Here is a 13,713-nt window from a genome sequence, read left to right as displayed (position 1 = left end):
TTGTCTTTCATTTTAGACAGTTTTATTATAATGTGTTTGGAGGAGATTATTTTGAGTTGAAACTTTGGAGTGACCTATTAGCTTCATGAACTTGAAATACAAATATCTCCTCAGCTTTAGGAAGGCAAATCCCTTCACCAAAGCAGCCTGTCCAGAGATTCTGGGTGGGCTCTCTGGTGGTGTCCACAGGTAGGTTTGCTGCTGGTATACTTGGGTGAGCAGGTTTGGTACCTGAGTCAGCACTTGGGGAGTCAGCAAGGGGTCATCCTGGTGTCTGGGTCCATGTGCATTGGCCTAGCACTGGAGTCTACAGTGATGGATGTGGGACTGAATCTACATGGGCAAACTTAGATCATGAGTCCAGAGGGCAAATTAGTAACCCAGGGCCACTGGAGTGGACCTGGCATTTGGACTCACTTTATTCTCTTTCTCCCATAGGGAGAGTGTATCTTTCTGTGTGTTGAGCTGCCTGGCCTTGGGGACTAGTGATGAGAGTAATGTGGTTATATGTTTCCTACCTCATTGATACATCTTTTCTAATTTCTGTGTTTCATCCAGGTGCTGAAATTCTTGACTCTTATAAAATAATTTTTTTAATGTGAATAATTGTTCAAATTGATGTTTCTGGGGAAGGGACAAGGTCTAGAAATTCCTATGCTACCATTTTTTTTTTTTTTTTTTGCTGATACTGCTCTCCCTGTATTTTAGTTGTTCTTTAAAATCAGATATTAGTTTTTAGCATGGTAAAAACAAAGGAAAAGGTCAATAAGCTAACAAACCAGAGCCAAAATAAATAAGCAAGCAAACAAGCAAATGAACACAACAGAATCTTCAGTCATCATGAGAGTCAAATCCAGAAGGAACATAAGTTTAGTGTCTAAAGGCAACAGAGCCCAGAAAAGTATTAATCTTCCCAAAGTCTCTTAGTGCTTTCCTACAATCTCCTGTTTTCACAGATATGCTTTTTTTTTTTTTTTTAATTAAAGCAATTTGACCCATAGAATAGGAGAAAGTAAAGCTATGTCTTAGGTAATTATCTGCTCATTGGGTGTTTTACTTAAAAATGAGTTATTTTCTCTTTCCTTTGCATTTGATTGCTGAGCAGTTGTGTTGTGAGGGGATATCTTGTGGATGAGGTGGGAGAATTATGTGAGAACAATAGCAAATCCTTGGCCTGGAGTTTCTTTTTTAGTTTTTAACTTATGCTTTCAGTCCTCATAAAATTCACCTTCTAGTGGTGAATTTCAAAATTTCTAGTCATGCTTTCACTTATTATGATAGTGATAAAAGTAAAATAAATATTTTATAGAAAAGTTTGCTACTTTGGTTTGGCTATAATTTTCTGTTGACTTGTTTAGAAGAAAGATTTTTGTGAATATTTAACTGTCAGCTTAAAATAATATATACTGATCCATCACTTAGACATGCAACTCTCACCCTTTATACCAACTTTTAAAAAAGCCTTTAGGTTCAAAATATTTTCATTTGATCTGAAAAATAGAAAGTACAAATCCTACTTAGAATCTTTGAAAACTGATTGAGGCTGTATTTATGTAACTCACAGTGTATGCAAAAATTATGGGCTTGTACACACAGCGGCTTTGGAAGGATTATTTTAATTTAAATATGTTACACCTACAACTGACTTACTTGATGACTGAACTTATGGTGTGACTAATCCATGCTTTGCTATTTAATTTCTGTTTGTTACATTAGATGGATTGATAAGAATTTAATTTAATTTAATTTAATAAAACTATGATAATATTTTCAATCCCTCTTTACTAAGGAATTGGTTATATCCTTAGATGCATCAAGTCTAGAGAATATTTCTGTCATGGCCCTGATTGTATCACATTTGAATGTGTTGGTTTGATGTCATCTCAAGTAAGTAATTCTGAGCTCCAACTTGATAGAGTTTAGGTTGAAAGAGCCATTGCAGATTGTGTACAATCCCTTTCTGAGGTTTCTCAACCATATTCCTATGGTTCTACCTACTATTTTGCCTAATTTTCTTTTTATAGGTATTTAAGATGCTAGAAGTTGAAGAATTTTCTCTTGTTCAGTGTAATTTTGGCAAAAAGCTATATATGCCCTAGAAAATAATCATTTCTCTGTGCTTTTCAGATAGACCTACCAGGTTACAGGTTATGCTCTCATTTTTTTTTTTTTTTTTTGAGAAAAGGAATGATTTCTGAGTTTAATATTCTGGAAAAAAATGGGCTACAGTATACATGACACCTTATGTTAATGTTTCCTCCAGTTTTATAATTAAATTATCAGGGTTTTGATATTTACCTGGTTCATTCCAATGTGTTTCTAAGGTTACATCTACAGAGATTTGTAAGCTTTTCAAACCAAAGACAACAGAGAATGAGATGGTTGGATGGCATCACTGACTCGATGGACATGAGTTTGAGCAAACTCCAGAAGCTGGTGATGAAGCCTGGCGTGCTGCAGTCCTTGGGGTCACAAAGAGCCAGACATGATTGAATGACTGAATGGAATCATAAGTTCTTTGAAATGAAGCAGTGTAAAAAACATATCAAAGAGCTTGACTGTCTACACCAGAATTCAATCCTCTTTTTTGCTCTGTTATTTTTCCTGTCCCTAAAGTCCCATCTTTCGTCTGTACATGATGCCCTTTCTTTGATCCTGTTTTCCCTTCTCCCCCTTGCAATAGTTAGATAACATGTAGCTCTTTGGTCTCAGACTTAAATTTTAATAATTTTGTAATTTTCGTCTTAATCCTGTTTAGTCATTTTACCTTTGGAGATAGTATTGAAAATAATTGCTTAAGGTGATATGCTAAGAATATGGGTATACTTTTAAGTCTTTTTTCCTTTTAGAATTACTGAGACCTTTTTAAATGAAAATGTATTAACTTAAATGCTGTATTTTTGGAAGAGCAAAGTCATATTGGCTCTACAGTAAGTTAGATGTAGATAATGACAATAAGTTAACAATCTTTTATCTGTAAAGTATCTGTTAATATATAGCAGATCAGGAAAGTAACTCAATGCCTTAATTTTCTTCTTTTTAAATAGTCACTTGGCCTCATATTTCATTACACTCCTGCAAAAGGAAATCTGAGCTCTAATAATAAATCAGATAAAAAGAATAATGAATATAGATATAATCTTGGTATTTTAGCAAAAATACTCTGCATGTTCTTCCAAGTTTTCATATTTTACAGGGAATGTACTCCACATAGAACTTATACTGGATGCTTTTAATTGGGTAGAATGGATTATGAGGTTACATGTGACACTGTAGAAATAACATTGCATGATTAGTTATTAATGGTAATTGAGCTCTCATTCTGTGAGTTGCACTGTACAAAGAGATAGAAATTCAGATGCAGGCTTCCTTGCAAGCTAATCGTTTAATGGGGAGATAGAACTCATTAAAAAGCAGCACCCAATCCTGAATTTCCATGCCTGGACATCAAAAGGGCTAATGTTATTAAACTTTATATTTGTATAGCACTTTGAAATGTATAATCTGTTTTCACATATGATATCTGTTAAGATCTCTTTAGATGCTGTGGAAACTACAAGTTGTAGTGAAAGAGCATGAATTTGGTTTCAGAAAGAGTCAGTTCTAAATCCTGTTCTGCCTCTTAAGTTGAAGATTTAAACATCTCTGAACCCTAGTTTCCTCATTTGTATAATAAGGGTAATAACATGCCTCTAGTGCTGATTTTAGAGTTACAGGAAAGGACATGACATGTAGGAGAATGAGCATGTAGTATGGGACCAATAAATGTGTGCTCCTCTTGTTATCCTTCTTTTGCAGATGAGGAAACTGAACCCTTGGCTTGGAATTAGGTTCTAGACCTCCTGAACAAGGTCAAAGCTCTGTTCATTATGACACACTTTTAGGTCATAATATGTGCTTAGTAGTCTGAAGGTTCACCGTAAAGAGCATCTTAATTTCAAGCCTATGCTAAAGACTTATCAGTTCTTTTTATAGATCTTCTCTAGAGATTCTGTATCCCTCTGGTTTGGTAAACATTACTGTATTTGATAGATGAAAGTATATGTCTACTGTTCCCTCTCCACAGATAAGCTTTTTGGCCCTTGATAAAATGTTTGATCATTTCAGACATGCTATGAGCTCCACAAATTTCATTGTATCTTGGATATCTTATACTAATTCATACGTTTTATTTTTCTTTCTCTGCCATATATCAAAGGGGGTTGTCAGGTCACGGACATGACTAGATAAAAATATAAAATCAATAGCAAGATGATAGGACTTTACAAAGGTCAAATAGAGAAAACAGTAAAAAGTAAAAATGTGGACATGTATACTGGCCAAGGCCATGTATATGCCCAGGGTGTTCTCACCAACTTAATGGAAGGAGTGAAGTTAACCATGCATAGAGGAAGTGTGGCCATGTGACCTGTGTGGGCACACTCCCTAACTTGATATTTCTTATTATTTTTGGAACACCCAAGGCATTACTGATGTAGAAGCATATTTATTGATCTTAAAGGGAGTTTTAAAAAAATATATAACATTAGCTTTACATAACTTTATTATCCTTACCAAATGTGTTTTGTGTAGATATACTGACTACCTCTTTCCTGGGTATTTTTTCTACAGATACAATGAATAACATAAAGATGAAATTTGTACATATTCTCTAGATTTCAAGATAGTGTCTATCTCTAAAGTGGTTAGAAAAGTGATCACTTTTGTTCATGTGGATATGAGAACTAGAAAGAAGAAAAAAAATTTTCTAGAAATAATATGTCTTCCTACATCAGCAGTTGGGAGCCTTATCATGTGGAATATTTACAACACTTTCTCAAATCTAATACAGCAATGTCTACTTAGAGTTTTTCATTGTCTTTTAAGTGACCAGAAGTCAGGGAACTATTGAAGAATAAACAGATTTTTCTCCTTAAAGTGTGTATGATTTCCATTGTTTTTTTTTTTTTTGTCTCCATTATGGGCCATGAGGTTGATAGTTCTGGCTTCTTAGAAAACTTTTCTTTAAAGAAACAGCTAGTTCCAAATCTTTCTCAGTATGTGCAGTGGGTATTCAAGTTAATGTTTTTCATAATGAGCAATGCTTTGAAGGAAGCTGAAGCAACAGTTACAACTGGTCATGGAATAACAGACTGGTTCCAAATAGGAAAAGGAGTACGTCAAGGCTGTATATTGTCACCCTGCTTATTTAACTTATATGGAGAGTACATCATGAGAAAAGCTGGGCTGGAAGAAACACAAGCTGGAATCAAGCATGCCAGGAGAAATATTAAGAACCTCAGATATGCAGATGACACCACCCTTACGGCAGAAACTGAAGAGGAACTAAAAAGCCTCTTGATGAAAGTGAAAGTGGAGACTGAAAAAGTTGGCTTAAAGCTCAACATTCAGAAAACAAAGATCATGGCATCTGGTCCCATCACTTCATGGGAAATAGATGGGGAAACAGTGGAAACAGTGTCAGGCTTTATTTTTGGGGGCTCCAAAATCACTGCAGATGGTGACTGCAGCCATGAAATTAAAAGACGCTTACTCTTTGGAAGAAAATTTATGACCAACCTAGATAGCATATTGAAAAGCAGAGACATTACTTTTTCTACAAAGGTCCATCTAGTCAAGGCTGTGGTTTTTCCAGTGGTCATGTATGGATGTGAGAGTTGGACTGTGAAGAAAGCTGAGCGCTGAAGAATTGATGCTTTTGAACTGTGGTGTTGGAGAAGACTCCTGAGAGTCCCTTGGACTGCAAGGAGATCCAACCAGTCCATTCTGAAGGAGATCAGCCCTGGGATTTCTTTGGAGGGAATGATGCTGAAGCTGAAACTCCAATACTTTGGCCACCTCATGCGAAGAGTTGACTCATTGGAAAAGACTCTGAGGCTGGGAGAGATTGGGGACAGGAGGAGAAGGGGACGACAGAGGATGAGATGGCTGGATGGCATCACTGACTTGATGGACGTGAGTCTGAGTGAACTCCGGGAGTTGGTGATGGACAGGGAGGCCTGGCGTGCTGCGATCCATGGAGTCGCAAAGAGTCAGACACAACTGAGCGACTGAACTGAACTGAACTGAAGATATTTTTAAAGTTCAAATGCTTATCTGGGAATATTTGAGACTCTAAAGATTTAAATCCAATACAATATTCCCCAAAACTATGAAAGTAGAAAAGATGGAAATAGAATTGAAATAGTAGAAAAATAAAGATTTTTTTAGGTAATTGCTGAGCTTATGAAGATAAATATACTTCTCTGTAATTACAACAGGCATGTCTAAACATCATGGGATTAGAGTTAGAATAACCTGAAGATCATTTATTTTAATTCCTGGCATCACAAATGATGAAGGTAAGACTCAAAAAAGGTGAAGGTATCACTAGTTATTAGGCAAATGAGTCATAACCAATCTCTTGCTGTTTCTTTTCCATTTTATGATGCATAATGCACAACTCTCTTTGAAAATAGGCCTTTTTTGCCCAGAAGGATTTCCTTAGAAATCTAATTATGTGAGGATTACAGAGCTGAGAGATAGTGATACCTCAATGTCAACTCACTGATCTGGTGCAGATTCACAATGAATGTAATTGATACACAATTACAGAATTATCACATACCAATATTAGGTCCTTTCATCTTAATTACTTGTAGAAAAGATATTTTATTTTCCTTTTTATATACAGAGATGAGCCAACAGGTCTCATTTCTTACACCTCTTTTTAAAATTCCAGACAGAAATTCAGTTTCCTCACTGGCATCATTCTATGGAGAGCTCATTTGAAAAATGGCTTTACTCTGCTCTTCCTGATGCCCCCTGCCTTGTTATTGTTGTTCAGTCACTTAACTCTTTTCCAACTCTTTGTGACTCCATGGATTGCAGTACACCAGGCTTTCCTGTCTTCGCTATCTCCCAGAGTTTGCTCAAATTCATGTCCATTGAATTGGTGATGCTATCTAACTATCTCATCCTCTGCCACCCTCATCTCCTTTTGACTTCAGTCTTTCCCAACATTGGGTCTTTTCCAATGAGTCAGTTCTTCACATCAGCTGTCCAAAATATTGGAGCTTCAGCTTCAGCATCAGTTCTTCCAATGAGTATTCAGGGTTGACTTCCTTTAGTATTGACAGGTTTGGTCTCCTTGCTGTCCAAGGGACTCTCAAGAGTCTTCTCCAGCACCACAATTAGAAAGCACCAGTTCTTTAGCACTCAGCCTTCTACATGGTCCAACTGTCATATCCATATAAGACTACTGGAAAAATCATAGCTTTGACTATATGAACCTTTATTGGCCAAGTAATATCTCTGCTTTTTAATATGCTCTCTAATTTTCCCATAGCTTTCTTCCAAAAAGCAAGCATCTCTTAATTTCATGGCTGCAGTCACCATCTGCAGCGATTTTGGAGCCCAAGAAAATCAAATCTGTCACATTTTCCCAATCTATTTGACATGAAGTGATGGGACTAGATGCCATGATTTTTGTTTTTTGCATATTGAGTTTTAAGCCAGCTTTTTCACTTTCCTCTTTCACCTTCATCAAGAGGCCCTATAGTTCCTCTTCGCTTTCTGCCATTAGAATGGTATCATCTGCATATGTGAGATTGCCATTATTTCTTCCAGCAATCTCGATTCCAGGTTGTGTTTAATCCAGCCCAGTGTTTTGCATAAGGTAATCTGCATAAAAGTTAAATAGACAGGGTGACATTATATACAGCCTTCATATGTCTTTCCCAATTTTGAATTTTGCTTCTTGATCTGCATACAGGTTTTTAGCTGTTGCTTCTTGATCTGCATACAGATTTCTCAGGAGACAGGTAAGGTGGTCTGGTATTCCCCTCTCTCTAAGACTTTTCCACAGTTTGTGTGACCCACACAATAAGTCTCCCCAAATACCAGAATCACGTGAGACTTAAAATCATTTACAGTTGACATAGGTATCCTTTTGGATAGCACAAACAAAATCTTGCACACACCAGGACTCAGGGGAAAGGAGCAATGACCCCACAAGATACTGAGCCAGACTTGCCTGTGAGTGTTTGAGGATCTCCTGTGGAGCTGTGGGTCAGCAGTGGCCTCCTGTAGGGACAGGGGCATTGACAGCAGCAGTCCTGGAAGTGTGTGTTGGCATAAGTCCTTTTTGGAGGTACATTCCAGGTACATTTTGAAGCCTGTGCATTCCAGGACTGAGTCACCTCACAAGAGGGAGCACAGCCCCACCCATCAGCAGATATTTGTATTAAAGATTTACTGAACATGGCCCTGCCCACTTCTGCAGGATCGTTTTCCCCAATGCTAGTCCCTCCCATCAGGAATCAAGAGCTATAGTCCTACAGCCTCCAGAATGAAAACCACAATCCCAGAAAACTAACCAAAATGCTCTCATGGATCACAGCCTCCTGTAACTCAAGGAAGCTCTGAGCCATGCCATGCAGGGGCCACCCAAGATGGATAGGTCATAGTGGAGAGATCTGACAAAATGTGGTCTATTAGAGAAGGGAATGGCAGACCACTTCAGTGTTCTTGCCTAGAGAACCCCATGAACAGTATGTAGTAATCAGCCTATATAATTAAAGACTGTAACTGTCATTATATCATAATATTTGCTTACAACAAAAACAGGTTGGTGGCTGGGTTCTTTCAAGAAATGCTTAATATAATTGTCACAAACTGAAGAGAACTTAGAAGCAAATAAAATCACAACCCCTTCACTTTATGTTTGTAGAACATGCTACCTTTTGTTGAAAGTTGATAGGATATGAAAATAAAGAAATTAGAGACTGGGCTGTAAAGAAAAAAATGTAGAATGAGCCATAAATTAATGTGAAAAACTTGCTTTAGAATTCATCCTTTAAGTATTCACATTCAAGTTCTTTATTGGAATGAGTTCTGTTTTATATGCAAATTAGTGTTTCTGTTTGGCAATTTGATTTTCTAATGTGATGTGATTTTGCTTCTTTTTAAAAAAGTCTTGTTATTCTTTTTTTAAAAAAATACTTATTGATTTTTGGCTGTGATAGACCCTCATTGCTGGCACGGGTTTTTCTCTAGTTATGCTGAACAGGAATTACTTTTTATTGCAGTGTATGGGCTGCTCATTGTGGTGGCTTCTCTTGTTGCAGAGCACAGGCTCTAGGGTGTGTGGGTTTCAGCAGTCGCAGCCCACCAGCTCAGTCATGGTGGAGCATGGGCTCAATTCCTCCACAGCAAGTGGGATCTTCCCAGACCAAGGATCAAACCCGCATACCCTGCTTTGGCAGGCAGATTCTTAACCGCTGGACCACCAGGGAAGTTGCTGATTTTACCTCTTTAAATCTTAGTTTTTCCATCTATAACATGGATATTGTGATAGTTTCAACATCTCTGGAGGTTTAGATTTAAAAAATACTATGTATCAATACTTGAAAACATTGTGACTGTTTTCAAAATACATAGGCATATATTTATGATTGTATACTATTAAGGAAGCAATTTGATGAAATAATATCTAGTTGCATATCCAACTGCCAAATTCTACAGTATCCACTCCATATCATAACACATCAGTACTTCCATAAAGAACCAGTCCACTTATCTAAGACCAGTGAAAAGGGCTTTCTCTTTCTTCTTTCCCTTGTAACATGTTGATTACAATACTGATCATCATTCATTTTTGCATTTCCCAACAAGTGCCTAGCTCAGTGCCTATTCAGTGAATAATTTTATTGTTTCCAAACCAATGACGTCTATACTCCTCTGTAGCTATCATTGAATAGCATATTGTGAAGAGCCAACAAATTGGCTGACCGAAGGCAATGGCACCCAACTCCAGTACTCTTGCCTGGAAAATCCCATGGACGGAGGAGCCTGGTAGGCTGCAGTCCATGGGGTCGCACAGAGTCAGACACGACTGAAGCGACTTAGCAGCAGCAGCATTATTTAAAACCTCACTCCTAAGAAAATGTTGGAAAGGTCAATTAGTCACCTCTGCATCCAAGTTACTGTCTTTCCAAAAAAAAAAAAGTAGGAAATATCACTGAGCAATCAAGGAATGGGTTGATTATTGTAAACTTTTCATCTCTCTATTCCTAAAACTGTAACTTAGCAGCAGCTCTCTATTCTTATTGTGTATTGACCAAGTGTTGAAATGTCTCTATTGCTGAATTTATGAAGCTTATCTTTGCTTTCATCTCTCTACATCTGGTCACATACATCCACTAAATAGAATGACAGTGGTTACCATGTATCTGCCTTTTTGTAAGTACATTTGAGATTATCTTTGCAGACTATTTTCAAGCCAATAAGAGAGATAAACATCCCAAATATACACTGGTATTTTCTGTTCCTACATTGTATTGCTCATTTTCTTTTTGATATTCTTGGTGATAATAGTGTACACGGGCATCAGAGTTTTCAGTACCCTGTTATCAAGCCCCAATGCTCTTTTATTGAAAGAAGAAGAGAGTATCTAAATTTGTTGAAATACTGACTTTATCTCTGATAAAGTGCAAATACCTAAGATACTGTATCCAAAAGTATAATAGGGAAAAAGCACAACACTCTCTAGAAGATGATATTCAGAGAAGCAGTTCACAGAAATCAACAGCATTCTCCTCTCAGAGCTCAGATATTCCTTTACTTTGTCATTAACATGGAGGTCCTGAGCCTGGGGCTCTTTGGAGGAATACAATGTAAAATTTCTCACATGCTGTGCTGGTCTCAATTAAGTGAAGTGAAGTGAAAGTCACTCAGTTGTGTCTGACTCTTTGCAACCCCATGAACTATATACTACATGAAATTCTCCAAGCCAGAATACTGGAGTGGGTAGTCTTTCCCTTCTCCAGGGGATCTTCCCAACCCAGGGAGGGACCTAATCCAGGTTTCCTGCATTGCAGGTGGATTCTTTACCAGCTGAGCTACCAGGGAAGCCCAGTATGAGTTAAGCCAGATGAAAAAGGAAACAGGGGCAATTTTACTGTCACCTTACCTGTTATCTCAATGATAATGTAGGTATTTATGGATTAGGTGGTCTCCATGTCTCCCAGCTTTCTAACAACACCCCTCACTATGTTTCCCTCCTCCAACTTTTCCTTCCAATAAGAAGCGCAATCCTTTAAAACAACTTTTCAAAAACTATCATTGACATCCACTGCCTGCATATAAAATCTAAACATTTTAGCCTGGCATCCAAAATCTTCGATGATATGGCCCTAACCTGCTTCGTCTCCATAAATACAGATTTTTCCCTTAGTTGAACTGGTATATTTACAGACTGTTCTACTCAATACTTAACATGTTCTTCAATGTTCTATATCCTAATGTTTTTGCCGTTTCCTAGTCTCTGTTTTTCCTGCCACCATAATTGTAGGCCATGTTAAAACCCCTTCTTTTCAACTACCCAAGGGGATAAGCAGCACCTCGCATGTCTGACAGTTCAGTATTCCCCTTAGGTATAACCTCTGTTGTTAATATTCTCATTGTTTTTGTATATGCCTTACATCTGTCATTGTCCTGAAAGTTCCATAGGACAGAGTTTATGGAGCAACCATCCTTATCATCCTCACAAGATTATATTCCTAGTCTGCACTCAAATATGTATCTGAAGATACATATATATCATGTATATGTATATATAACACTATATATGTATATATAACACTAACACTATATATCATGCCACTGTGGTTACTGTTGCAGTCCCTACAACAGAAATTGTAAACATGTTTTTCGATAAATCACCATGATACTGCAAGACCACTGACAAACAGAGATCCAAGAAAAAAAAAAAATAGGTGACTTGCTGAGGCCATAGAGTCAAAGTGTTTGGGACAGAGTTTTAAACAGGTTATTTCACTTAAGGAACATCATCCCAGTAAGGCTTAGTCAAGGACTGTAATATTAAAAACAAAGGCAAAAATCATTTGTGCAAAGCTTATCAGGCTGGATTTTGAGACTAGAGCCCCTCACAACTTGAGTATGAGAAATATCCAGAAATTGAAAGATTTTAGGAAAAATCCTTTATCACGGTTGTATGCATTTACTATGTTTACTGGCACATTTGAGTTATGCTTCAGACAGTGAGAGAAATAGATTCCTTGTTCACTATAGTGCTTAAAGTTGATACATTTAGGGTCAACTGTAAACCAACTTGTAAGGGAGAAAAAGGTTGTGTTCTATTTGCTTATGGATCATTTGCTTGGGCTAAGCTTGACCTACATGAGTCCCTCCAAAATTTCTCACTCTGTCTTATATGTTCCACTGGGAGCCCATGTTTAGATCCAATTTCAGAACCAGTGTCAATCAGAGCTGGCCTTCCAGGGCTTAGAATTATGTCACCTGTCTTAGATCTTGTAACTGGATTGTGATTGCTAACTCTGAAATTATTTCCATATTCCTTTTGCTGTCAGGATATGTCTTGATACATCTGGAACTGACTTCCCTAGGGAAAGAATTTAGATACAGACATGAGAAGTGCAAACTAAAACACAGTGCCAAGATTTGCCAAGGATGTAAGCAACCAAGTTGTATGAGAACAAAAACGTTTCTCTAAATGATTTACCAAACAAATAGGATGGAAAAAGAGTTCTAGGATACAGAAGTCAGAGTGGATGCTATGATGATTTAAATCAAATGGGTAAGCTATGAGATGAGATGATCATAGAAGTCCAGGACTAAGGGAATAGGATAAGACCCTGGAGGATCAATGCAAGAATAATCTTCAGGGGCTCAGGAGATGTTCTGAGGTCAGTAAGATGATGCCATAGGCAAAGCTTGCTGTTTAAGACATTTTGTTGGAGTATAATTTATTTAAAATGTTGTATTTATTCATTCAAAACATATCCATGTGACGGCTTCCATTCAAGCATTCACCCATTTAGCAGAAGGGATACAGTAATGGTCAAAAGGGAGTTTTCAGTCAAGCAAATAATACAGGCAGAAATCAAATAATTATATAAGTAGTTGAATAATTATAATTTTGAAAACTTCTAGAAGAAAAAAACCTCCATGGGAAAGAATCAGATGAGACTGATGGTGAGATATTGACCAACTATTGGATAGAGTGTATACCTCAGGAAAAGGAAATAGAGAGAAAAACCATGATATATTTGAGGAGCAAAGAGAAGTCTGGTATCACTGGGACACAGCAAGACGTAGGTGAGTGGCATGAGAAAAGATTAACAGGGGACAAATCCATAATGCAGATATTGTTACTGTTATCCCAGTTTCTGATGAAACATCTGAGACTCAAATAACGCCTATTTTCTAAACTCACTTAGCTAGAAAAGGTTGGAACCAAAATATGAACCAGAACCATCTAACTCCATAGACTGCATAACCTATGTCACAAATGCCTTTACATAACTATCCTGCAGACTATATTAGGTTTTAAACTTAATTCTAAAAGCTATTTTATATATACTTAGAGAAGAACATAGGCAAAACACTCTCCGACATACATCACAGCAGGATCCTCTATGACCCACCTCCCAGAATATTGGAAATAAAAGCAAAAATAAACAAATGGGACCTAATTAAACTTAAAAGCTTATGCACAACAAAGGAAACTATTAGCAAGGTGAAAAGGCAGCCTTCAGAATGGGAGAAAATAATAACAAATGAAGCAACTGACAAACAACTAATCTCAAAAATATACAAGCAACTCCTACAGCTCAACTCCAGAAAAATAAATGACCCGATCAAAAAATGGGCCAAAGAACTAAATAGACATTTCTCCAAAAAAGACATACA

The sequence above is a fragment of the Bos indicus x Bos taurus genome, chromosome 11, assembly GCF_003369695.1.
Source record: "Bos indicus x Bos taurus breed Angus x Brahman F1 hybrid chromosome 11, Bos_hybrid_MaternalHap_v2.0, whole genome shotgun sequence".
In the NCBI taxonomy this organism is placed as follows: domain Eukaryota; kingdom Metazoa; phylum Chordata; class Mammalia; order Artiodactyla; family Bovidae; genus Bos; species Bos indicus x Bos taurus.
Note: the sequence above shows the minus strand (reverse complement) of the source record.